Genomic DNA, 12,382 nt, shown 5'->3' with positions numbered 1-12,382 from the left:
AAAGGGAGCGAGCGGGCGGCCCCGGCGCGCGCCCTCCCGCCTTCCCTCCGCGAGGCGAGGGCTGGCCCGGCCCGCAGCCAGCCCGCCCCGCGAGCCCCTCCCCCTCTGTTCGCCACAACATTGTAGTAAATTTCTATTGGACGGCGCCGGAGGGAAGGAGGGGGCCGGGCCCGCGGCCCGCCAGCCCATTGGCTAAGGCCGAGTTCTCGCTCCTCACGTTTTCCCCCGCCCTTCCCTAGGCCGGTAAAGAGAGGGGAGCGGAAGGGAAAAGAAGGGGAAAAGGCCAGGGGCTAGCCGCGTGTGCGCAAGCGCAGGTCGAACCGGCTCTCAGGTCCTTAAGTTCCCAGGGGCCCCGCGCTACCCACGTGGGGAACAGAGTAGCCAGTGCCCGAGACGAAGGTGACGCCCTTTCCCGCTCCTCTCCCCACCCCTTTACCCCCAAGGAGGGCCAGATGAGGGTCTGAGATTTGGAAGTTGCTCCCAAGCTAACCACGCTCGCTGGCTGTCCCCCAAATGCACCTACTGACCTTGGATAAGTCATTCAGTTTTTCCGGGCCTCGGTTTCCCCACCTACTAACTTGACATCTCTAGGCGCCATTCGAACCCTGACAATCGATGAGACTTTACCTCTCCTGGTAGCTGTGTTAAGACCTGAAATGGATGCTGAGTGTTGCAGCCACGCCAAGATTTTAGCTGTCTTCTGCATTTACGGGTCTCCTAATTTTGCTGTGGCACCCTCAAAATCGTGAGAACTTAGCTTCAGAAATCTGGTCTCCAGCTGAGCTTAGAATAGCTCTCACAATTGCCTGATGTGCCCGTTATTTCCTTTCATTAGCTTCAGAGGCCACTTGAACCTTCCACACTCCCTGCCAGGCTGGTGTCTAAACCAGCAGAAAGAAGGCTCAGTTTTAAGCATGGTAAGAGGTAAGAGAGTTCTGGTATTCCCATTTTAGAGATGAAGAAACCCAAGCAGAGAGGCTTAGACCTGCCAGGATAAGAAGCCAGGCAATCTGACATGGGAGTCTGTATATGCCAGCTAGGCTGTCTCCTTGTATCTAATCCTAGACCCCTCACAACTCAGCTTGGCCTCTAGAAACAGACTGCTGCTAAGTCGCTTCAGTCGTGTCCGACTCTGTGCGACCCCATAGACGGCAGCCCACCAGGCTCCCCCATCCCTGGGATTCTCCAGGCAAGAACACTGGAGTGGGTTGCCATTTCCTTCTCCAATGCCTGAAAGTGAAAAGTGAAAATGAAGTCGCTCAGTCGTGTCCGACTCTTAGCCACCCCATGGACTGCAGCCTACTAGGCTCCTCCATCCATGGGATTTTCCAGGCAAGAGTACTGGAGTGGGGTGCCATTGCCTTCTCCAAGAAACAGACTACTTGAGTTCAATTCTCAGTCTCCCTGATTGTTTGGCCTACTCTGTGCTTGTTCCCAACCCATAAAAGGGGATAGTAACAAACTCCTACCTACCTCATAAGAGTTACTGTAAAAATTAAATGAGTTAAAATATGTAAATGGCTTAGCTCACAGTAAGATCTACCTAAGTGTTAATTATTCCTGCTATTTGGAGACTAAAATATGGACTGAGAGGCGTGGGGCTCGCTGACATAACAATAATATATTTGGTAAGCACTAAATTGTCAGCACTGAGCTGAGCACTTTACATGGTTATCTGTTTGAAACATCCTAAGAGACCCTTTAGGATCACCTGATTACCCTATCTAAAACAGCCTCCACTAACACACCCTTATTGGAGAAGGAAATGGCAACCCACACTAGTATTCTTGCCTGGAGAATCTCAGGGACAGACGAGCCTGGTGGGCTGCCATCTGTGGGGTCGCACAGAGTCAGACACGACTGATGTGACTTAGTAGCAGCAGCAGCACACCCTTGCCATGCTTTAATTTTGCTTCATGGCACTTCTACCTGACTTTCTACTGTATACTTATCTGTTTGTCCCTCTCAATAAATTGCTGCAGCTTAGACTCACTAGATCACAAGCTCTGGGAGGGCAGGGACTTTGTCTTTTTGTTCATCCCCCAGAACAGTGCATACTCAATAAATATTTGCTGAATGAGTGAGTGAGTTATCCCCATGTTATATAAAAGGAAGCTGAGACTTAGGTGGCTTGGCCAAGGTCATTCTGTGTAGTAGGGTGAAGCACCTGTGCTTGAATATTCTGGTCCCCTGCCTCAGGTCCTCAGGTTCAGGGAGCTCTAGCTCTACCACCTATGTGCCTCAGAGATCCCCTTCACCTGTCAGACCTGGAAATCTGGTGCCATGAAGGATAAATCCTGAAGATCAATCACAAGACAGCTCACCACTACCATCCCCGTGTTATCCAGCAAATACAGATTCATGAAAACCAATATTCTCTATGCCATGAACTGCTAGGCAAGGATAATAGTTTTTGTTTAAAGAGGCTTGGTTGGAGTGGGTAATATTTAATAATCATCACCCTGAAAAAAAAAAGTGGGGTTCTCAGACTAGAAGAAAACAGCCGAACATAAGGCAGATGTAAACCACTCAAATTTAGACTGCCGTGTGACACCACATCAAAAACTGTTGGCGCAGGCTTTAGAATCTTAAAATATTTAAATCCAGTCCTGGCTTTTAATTCTTAGACTGGAGATGAAAGGGCTTTGGAAACTGTAAAGTACTATCCACACATGAGGGATTTTTGTTAATTAGTTAGGTATACACCATAGCTTGTCAGGCTAAGTGCCAGATCCTTGGGCATAACTGGGCCTAACACATAGTAGAGAATGAGAAGAAAAATCATGCCCAATCAAAGGCAGAGAAACTACTCTAACTCCTGTGCCCATCTGCCCTCTCAGGAGAGGCCTCTGCAAACCAGACATCTGGTCCCAGCTCACCCCACAGAGGCTGCCTTTGAGTACAGGGTAAAAGGTCCCAAGCACCATCTCTGAAGCTAATTTCCTTGGAAGAAACTCAGCTCCCTCCCTCCCTCCCTGTCCTATGCTCACACCTGGGTGGCGGCTGTGCCACGCTCCAAGCCCCAAGACGGGATCTCTAGCGGCCATCTCTATGCCGCCTGCCAGCTGAGCCCATTGCTGCCTCCCCCACCATCCCTCCTGTTTCAGGCCCTGCAAGCCGCCTCTCAGCCCCTGAGCGGTCAAGGGCACTAAGGGGAAAAAGAAAAAAGACGGCATGAAAGGGTCCTAATCCTTCCCCATTACAAACTGAGCTCCAGCAAAAAAGCAACACCAGCTGCACAGAAGAGGGTGAAATTAAATGGTGAAATTAGGTGGTGACCACTGAGGAAGGCCAGGGAGGGGAGATGGGGCCTCCGATGACCTGGAAGAGATGAGATTGGAAGAAAGCAGGGGTAGGTGGGGGAACAGTTGGAGACTGAACCATTCCCAAATCTGGGACGTGGGTGGATTAGGGACACAGCTGGCCTGAAGCCCCAGTGATAGGGCTCATGGAAAGCATTTGTTGGTTATGGGGGTAGCAAGAGATGAAGAAGGCTTTGAAAAGCTGGGCCCACCAGCAAAGTGTTCTGAACAGTCACTACTGAATAAAAACCAACCCTGGTACCGAAAGTACATGAAGAGTAGAGCTTTCCATACGGCCCCTGATAATAGAATTTAAGTCATTTTATAGCTTTTAAACACAAATTATAAACAAGCTATAACAAGGCAGAAAAACTGCTCTTTTTACAATGATATGCCTTTCTAGGGGATTACTTTTAGTAGTACTTGCATTGTTCACAAAAAAATAGTCAAATAATTTAAAAATTTTAATCAGCATAAAGTCATCAATCAGAAATAACTACCATCAATATCTTAGTGAAAGATTTCCCTTCTAGTACCTCTCCTATCATATACTTTTTTGTATATATATATTAAGTCACATGAAATTGCTGATTTTATAAGTTATTAGCAATTGCATATGGTTCGGCCTAATGCTTTTTTAAAATTTAGATCGTATTGTTTCAGAACCAACTTTTTTTCCTCCTAATAATATATTATGACACCCACAGTGCCCTCAAGTGGATGTACCATAATTTAATTAAATTTAAATGTTAATCATTTAGGTTATTTCCCCTTTTTCTCTCTTTTTACTTTTTTCTTTTTTCTCTTTTTTCTTTTCTCATTTTTTTCTTCTTTCTCTTTTTCTGTTTTCCCATTTTTCTCTCTTAATACTTGACAAATATCCTTTTTATATCTAAATTATACCCATGATTATTTTTTAGAATGCATTGACTGCAACATATGTATATATATGTTTTAGTTACAGCATACAAAGCTGCCTGTGCTAGCCTTTGTCAAGAGAAAAGCAAAAGAAATCAGCAAATGCAATGAAAGACAACATCTTAAATGAATACTCTTACATATTGGAAAACACAGAGCATGTTTTGACCCCTCTGATAGAATGCACTTTGCTTACAAAAACTGTGTTAAGCTCTGTTTTAGAGAGTTCTCTGTGCATAGTAAAAGAAAAAAAAAACAGTAAATATGATTAAAATACATATATTGGAGTTGGCAAGTTATGTCCTTTCTTCTATGAAGACACTCCAAGAAACAAGGGGCAAAAGGGAAGGAAATTGAAATTGTAAAAGAGATTCCAGTGGACAGTCACTGAGGTATTCTTTAGGCCTCCAGATTCACAAAATGTAGAACTAGATAGGCCCTCAGAGATCAACAAGCCCAAGCCACATGTAAACAATTTGGAAAAGGAGTCCAGAAACTGGAAGAGGCTTGCCTGAAGTCACACAGCACAGGGGTGGCAGAGTCCAAACCAGGGCTCAAGTTTTCTGACCCCTACTACAGATTCTGTTCACTTCCTTCTTATAAGTCCAGCTCATTCCTCTTCTGAAGTTGGAGGCCACAATAAATTGTACAGCCATAAAACCTAGGACTATCTGAGCCAGAAGGGAAATAACTTATTATTAAAAATAATGACCATTATATTTATTAGATATTTACTATGTGCCAGGCACATACTGAGTACTTTATATGCATTAATGCACTTAGCCTCATAGCACCCCTGAAAAGTGTTATTAGCTTCAATTATAGTCTAAGAAACTACAGTCTAGAAACATTAGATGATTTGTGCCATGTCACACAGCTTTAACTAAATCTGTCTTCTACCTCTGTCCTCTGCTACACACGGCTTTCATGTCACTCTCAAGAAAGCACTTTGGAAATTAGATGAAGGAGCAACATCAACGTCTGTCCCAAAACCCCAGGGAAAGGCTGCTGCGGCTGCTTCTGACTGGAGCCCTGGGACATTTAAAGAGGGACCCAGGGATCTGACCTCCCACGACCCTTCCAATCCCCTTCTCTCACCAGCTGGACTGAGCCTAATGGCCCTGATCCAGCCAAGCTTCCAGCTCACTCAAGCTTAACCCACTAATTCTCTCTCTCTCAGGCAGGGAACCCTCCAGGCCCAGAGGGTTTCCCAAGAAACATGGGGACAGGCTCAGTGCCACCAGCTAGCTGAGCCCCTTCTAAACCTGCTGAAGTCAGCCTGCCCCAACCCTCCCTTGGGAGAGGGCAGAGGAGGAGCTATGATGAAGCAGGAAGGAACTGGGGGCCAGGCTTGACTTGCCCTAAGATCCTCCAAAGTTGCTGAAGCAGGACAGTTCCTGAACTGTCTGTCCTGCATTCAGCTAGTCTCCATTTCTAAGCCTTCCAGTGACTGAAGTTTTTCCGTGGAGGAAAAAAGAGAGAAATCACTACAAATAAGCTCCAGCCTTAGCTCTGCAGTAAGTTCACTGTGTGGCTCTGGGCAAGTCACTTACCCTCTCTCTTAGCACAGGCTGCCTTAACAAAATGCCATAGACTGGGTGGCTTAGGCAATAGAAATTTATGTTCTCACAGTTCTGGAGTCTGAAGTCCAAGATCAGGGTGCCACCCTGGTTAGATTCCAGTAAGAGCTTTCTTCCTGGTTTGTAGACAGCCACCTCTTCTCAGCCCCCCACATGGCAGAGAGATGGGGAGCTTGCTGGTGTCTCTTCTCACAGGGACACTAATCTCATCATGAGGGCCCCTCCTCATGACCTCATCTAACCCTAATCGCCTCCCAAAGGCCCTGTCTCCAAATACCATCACATTGGGATTAAGGCTTCAGTGTGAATTTTGGACAGGACACAAATATTTATCCATTACACCCTCTCTGGGCTCCCATTTCCACATCAATCAAACGGAGGTGCCTATCCAGGACGTCACAGTGTAGCAAGAAGGATCAATTACGTAGGCGGTGCAAAGGGTTTTTCAGATGACAGGCCCACATCTGCACTGAGTATGAGTTATATTGTTTATTTTTATTTTATTCTGCTGTCAACCAAGCAAGGAAAAAACTCTCAATCCCAAGGCAAAAGCCTCCCTGGAATTGAGGACACACTGGTCCCCCTTTCCTCAGCCCGCAGACATTTATTGAGCACCTCCTGTGTGTGGGCACTGGGGACCATGGAATGAATGAGGTGAGTCCAGCAGCCCCAAGAACAAACATCCTCCTCCTCATCCCATATTTGGCTGATGGCAAGAAGAGGTAAAAGGATCGGGGGCTTTTGAGGTAGGCAGACCTGGGTTTAAATCAAGGCTCCACCAGGGACTTCCCTGGTGGCCCAGTGGCTAGGACTCCACACTCCCAGTACAAAGGGCCCAGGTTTGATCCCTGGTCAGGGAATTAAATCCCACATGCTGCAACTACAGATCCCACATGCCACAACTAAGATCTGGTGCAGCCAAATTTAAATATATACATTTAATCCTTATTAAAAAACAAAACAATAGCTCCACCACTAAGATGCTATGTGAGTTCAGGCGAGTCACCACTCCTCTTCCTTATCTATAAAATGGGGATGACATGTGCCAACCATTGTACCAAGTACTTTTTATGCAACATGTCACTGAACCTTTCCAACAGCCTCTTGAGGAAGGTATGACTATAATGCCCATTTTACAGATAAGGAAATAAGAGTCTCAGAAGTGAAAAACTTCCCCAAGATCACCCAGGTAGTAAGGGTCAGAATTAGAATTCAAACCCACATCTGCCTGGCTTTATTGCTGGTGCTCTTACAGCTTACAGATTGTTTGCATTCCTGTAATGGTCATTACAATAATACCAGTGTACAGAACACTCTCTGTGTGCCCAGATCCTTTACCTGCATTCTCTGATTTAGTTCTCACAGCCCTATGGAGTGGGTACTATTTTAACCCCATTCTTTAGCTTTGGGAACCGAAGTCAGAGAGGTGAAGCAATTTGCCTAGTGTCACACAAGCTTCCCTGATAGCTCAGTTCGCAAAGAATCCGCCTGCAATGCAAGAGACCCCAGTTCGATTCTTGGGTGGCTTGATTCCTGGGTTGGGGAGACCCCTGGAGAAGGGATAGGCTACCCACTCCAGTATTCTTGGGCTTCCCTTGTGTCTCAGCTGGTAGAGAACCTGCCCCCAATGTGGGAGACCTGGGTTTGATCCCTGGGTTGGGAAGATCCCCTGGAGAAGGGATAGGCTATCCACTCCAGTATTCTGGCCTGGAGAATTCCATGGACTGTATAGTCCATGGGGGTCACAGAGTCGGACATGACTGAGCCACCTTCACTTTCACACAGCTAAGGAGAGGTATAGTGGGGAAGCCAAGTATGTCTGATTCTAGAACCCTATCCTTGCCCACTACACTATCCTGCCTCTCTTTCCCAGTGAAGCCATGTAGGTGTCTTTATCTGTTTATCTCTGGACGAGAAAGCTGAAGCCCCGCAAAAGTTAACAAAAAGCCTATGGGGACCCAACAACTCAGCTAGCAGCTAAGCAGGGACTTGAACTCAGGCTCCTGAGTCTTAAACACTGGATTATTTCCTTTACCCATAATACCAGAATCCTGGGCATCAGAAAATGCCTCTATGGGACTTCGCTGGTGGTCCACTGGTTAGGAATCTACCTGCCAATGCAGGGGATATGGGTTTGGTCCGTGGTCCAGGAAGATTCCACATACTTCAGGGCAACCAAGTCCGTGTGCCATCACTACTGAGCCCACACACCCTGGAACCTGTGCTCACAACAGGCAAAGCCACTGCAGTGAGAAGCCTGAGCACCGAAACTAGAACGTAGCCCCCGCTTGCCAGAACCAGAGAAACCTGTGTGTAGCAACAAAGCCCCAGAGCAGTCAAAAAGAACTTTAAAAAATTTTTTTTAATTTTTTTTAAAGAAAGAAAATCCCCCTGTGAGCTAGACCTTTGGAAACCACACCCAGCTTCTCCAGGGGCATGGGGATCCCTTCTGAACCAAGCCAGGCATGGAGAACCAAAGGTGTAAGGGAGAAGAAACTTTCCAGAACACTGCTTGGAAAAGACAGCAATTAAACTGGTTATGCAGCTGTGCTTAGCTTTGGGCACCTCTGCCTTGGTCTCTCTAAGCCATGGACCCATAGCTGGAAGTGGGGGGTTATAGAGGAAGCTGCTCCAGGCCTGGGGCCCCACTGGCCAGCACAGCTGTCTGCTGTGATTTCTGCTGAGAAACAAAAAGCTCAATCCTCTAGGCCTAAGTGCTAATTACCAATAATGACATAATAACCATGTGGGCCCAACAGCCAAACAGTCCCAACTAGAAATTCTGCATAGCTCAGACTTAGGAACAAAAGATCTGGGCACTCCAACGGAAACTGATGCCCTGGCAGAAAATGTCAGAAGCTAAAGGGCTTCAGGATTGACCCAACCAAAGTATTATCTGGCAAATGGAGAGAACGATGACCACTCACGCAATTATTTATTAATTTATTGTGTTTGTGTGTATGTATGCATGCTCAGATTAGTGCTAGAGAAGAAAGCTTCATTTATTCATTAATTCACTCCACAAGGACCTCCCTGGTGGGCTAATGGTTGAGAGTCCACCTTCCACGCAGGTGTTTGATCCCTGATCTGGGAAGAGTCCATATACCACAGACCAACTAAGCCCACGTGCCACAGCTACTGAGCCAGCATTCTCAACCCTGTGCTCCGCAACAAGAGAAGCCCTCACAAAGAGAAACCCGTGCACCGTATCCAGCCCCTGCTTGCCACAACTAGAGAAAGCCTGTGAACAGCAACAAGGACCCAGCACAGTCAAAAATAACTTAATTAATTTTTAAAAATTCACTCCACAAATATTTGTTGAGCACCTACTATGTACCACAGACTCTTCTAGGTACAGGAGATATGACAATGAACAAGACAGACAAATATCACCATCATCTCTGAGCTTACATGCCAGTGAGGGGAGTCAAACAATAAGCAGATACTCCATAAAATATTGTAGGTCAAAGAATGGTAAGAGATGTGGATAAAAATAAGCCAGGAGGGAGGAGAGGGAGTGTTGGCATTGCAGTGTCACACTGTTAAACAGAGCTGTCTGGAAAGGCCTTACTGAGCAGGTGACATTTAAACAAAAAAATTAAGAAGATGAGAGAACAAGTTATGGAAGGATCTGGGGTAGGTGTTCCAGGTTGAAGGGCCAGCAAGTGCAAAGGCCCTGGGGTTGGCGGTGTGGCTGGTAGATTCAAGGACTTGCCACCTGAGATCAAACCTCCAAGTCGTTAACAGAAATAGGAAAGAAAAGGCATCAGCTAGACTGATCACCTACTGTATACTTGAGCTCTCTTACACCTTAGGACAGTTCTGGAGGTAAGGATAATGCTCACTTGTCTCGCTGCTTTACAGTTGAGGAAACAAGACCCAAAGAAGAGAGGTAATGATCCCACAGAGGCTTCCCAGGCGGTGCAGTGGTAAAGGATACACCAGCCAGTGCAGGAGACTCAAGAGATATGGGTTCGATCCCTGGGTTGGGAAGATCCCCTGGAATAGGAAATGGCAGCCCACTCCAGTATTCTTGCATGGAAAATTCCATGGTCCCAGGAGCCTGGCGGGCTACAGTCCACAGGGTCACAAGAGTCGGACACGACAAGCACACACACACACAGTGAGCCCACGCCACACCACTAGAACAGGCAGGTCTGCTTGCCTCCGGTTTTCTCCAGCCTCCCTGCTGCTCTTCTCTGTGCCCCGCCTGGGCGAATCTAAGTATGTCTGTGTTGAGTGAATGAACAGATGGGTGAATCCTGCACATTCTCAAGCCCTGCCTTCTTCATGAACTGCTCCCTAACTGGCCTTGGCTGATTTCTTCTTGCATCTGCTAATCTCAGAATGACAACAATAACAGTCATTTCAGTGTGCCTGCTATGGAAGGAGTACTCTACCTGAATTATCTAATTTAGCCCTTAAGTACCCATGAAAAGCTGCTAATATTTTTCCCATTTTACAGGTGAGAAAACTGAGGGAGAACACCTTGCTAGGGGCCCCATGGCTGGTCAGTGGTGAAGCTGCAATCTAAACGGAGCTCTCTCTTGGCCCCCAAATCCCTTCTTTTAATCCTGTAGTGTTCGTAGAAACCTCTGACATCAATCCATCCCCTTCCTTTTATAAATCAAAAAAAGGCTCCAAGAGGGCGTGGGGAAGGGACGCCACCCTCCAGCCCCCAGTGTAGCAGTCCTTCCACTCCACCAGATTTGGGGCCTGGACCAGGTCTGCCCTTCGAGACCTATCTCGCAGCCTCTGCGAAAATCTTCATGTCGCCTTAGCTCCCTGAAGACAGTGCCAGAGAGCTCAGAAGCCACCTCTGCCCCTGAGCCCTCAACTGTCCCCACAGTAATAAAACCAGCCAAGGCCTGGGTGACACAAGACCCTCCCGACTCTGCTTTTCCCAAGCACTTGCAGTGGCGATGGAGCAGAGGAGGCTGCAGAAGGGCAACTCTGTCCTCGTGTGACTCCTGGAAGAGAGGCCGTGCTAGGCATGGTGCCAGGAGGGCAGAGACGGGCCAGGGGCAGAGGCCAAAATCAGGCCAAGGGTGAGGCTAGAGTGTTCCAGCCAACCAGGAAGGGGGAAGTGGGGGTGTGGGTGGGGGGGGGGATGCTGAGCCTTTGACTTTGAAACCAGTCTACTGGATGTCATCTGTTCAACAAGAAACTATCGACTACTCCAAGTCCCTAGATTGAGACGTTCTCAGAGGCAGCAGTTATCACAGTTGCTATAACAGCTGTCACAGCAGCAATCACAGTTGCTCCCTACCACTGGGAATTCCCAGGTGGCTTGGTGGCAAAGAATCCACCTGCCGATGCAGGAGATGCGGGTTCAATCCCTGGGTGGGGAAGATCCCCTGGAGAAGGAAATGGCAACCCACTCCAGTATTCTTGCCTAGGAAATCCCATGGACAGAGGAGCCTCAGGGACTATAGTCCATGGGGTCGCAAGAGTCAGACATGACTAAGCAACTGAGCACACACACACACACACACACACACACACACACACACACAATGATCCCGTATCAGTGAGCGACTAAACAACAACCTACCATTGAGGCCTCATTGTGCTGAGCCCCGGACTGAGTGCTCTATATTCACCTTACTGCCAGTCCTCACAGTAAAGTCACCCCGTTCCACAGCAGAGGAAAGCGAGGCTCAGGGCGGTGCCATAATAGCCAGCATCACAAGCATTCACAGGACAGTGCAAAACAGGTCCGGAGACCTACGTTCCTGCTGTGTGACCCTGCGCCATCAGCCGCCTACTCTGATCTGAGTTTCCCACATCTGTACCAAAAGAGACTTGGTCACCAGCCTCTGCTGTAAAATCCAAGAGACTCAGGGATCCAGTTCCACCCAGACTACGGGGCCACCCACAGATAACAGGACATGACATTTGCTCCTCTCCCAATCACACAGAAAAAAAAAAGGGCCTGATTATCAGCTTGCAGGGGAAAAAAATTAAGCTACATATTTTCAAAATTTCAGTCCCCTTTTCAGGGCTGCTGCTGCTTTTGGCCTCTAGTCTGGGAGGAGCTTCCTGGGTGGGGAGCTGGGAAGAGTCCAGGCCTTAAGACCACATGTCCTAGAGCCTGAGGCCAAGGGGGGCAAGGGACAGAAGGGAACAGGCTCGGCTGAGGGCCAGGACCCCTCTGGAGATATGGGGCTGTTTCTTAATCCTTTCCTTCCTTTGTTGGCCAGCGCTGGCTGCCAGGAGAGGCAGGGGAAGCAGTGGGCAGAACCAGGGAGACCAAGAAGTCCAAATCATCATGATTTCAGTAAAGCTGCCTTTGACGGAGGCCTATGACATTCAGACACCATACAAGGCCATTTGTGGGGCTTACCTCATTGAAGCCTCCACCCTTCCCTGTGAGGAAGACCACTGTCCCCATTTCACTGAAGTGGAAACTGAGGTTCAGGGAGGGCAAAACAACCCATAAGTGGCAGAGCCAGCAGGGACCCCAGTTTGTTGACTCCTGAGAGAGGCAGCCGCTGAGTGTGACAAGAGTTGGGGTGAGAGGAACAAGGAGGGAAGCTGGAGGGTGGGTGGGGAAAGGGCACAGTGGAAAGGGCCCTGGCA

At 47.9% G+C, this 12,382-nt stretch overlaps 1 protein-coding gene across 4 annotated transcripts in view; it reads right to left on the bottom strand.

Moving 5' to 3' along the window:
• Positions 1-12,382, bottom strand: part of EPB41 (erythrocyte membrane protein band 4.1) — a 181,727-nt gene that overhangs the window by 160,196 nt on the left and 9,149 nt on the right. The gene's annotated exons all lie outside the window — the stretch shown is intronic.

This window comes from Bison bison, unplaced genomic scaffold, assembly GCF_000754665.1.
Source record: "Bison bison bison isolate TAMUID 2011002044 unplaced genomic scaffold, Bison_UMD1.0 scf7180017864516, whole genome shotgun sequence".
In the NCBI taxonomy this organism is placed as follows: domain Eukaryota; kingdom Metazoa; phylum Chordata; class Mammalia; order Artiodactyla; family Bovidae; genus Bison; species Bison bison.
Note: the sequence above shows the minus strand (reverse complement) of the source record. Positions and strands in the feature narration are given on the sequence as shown.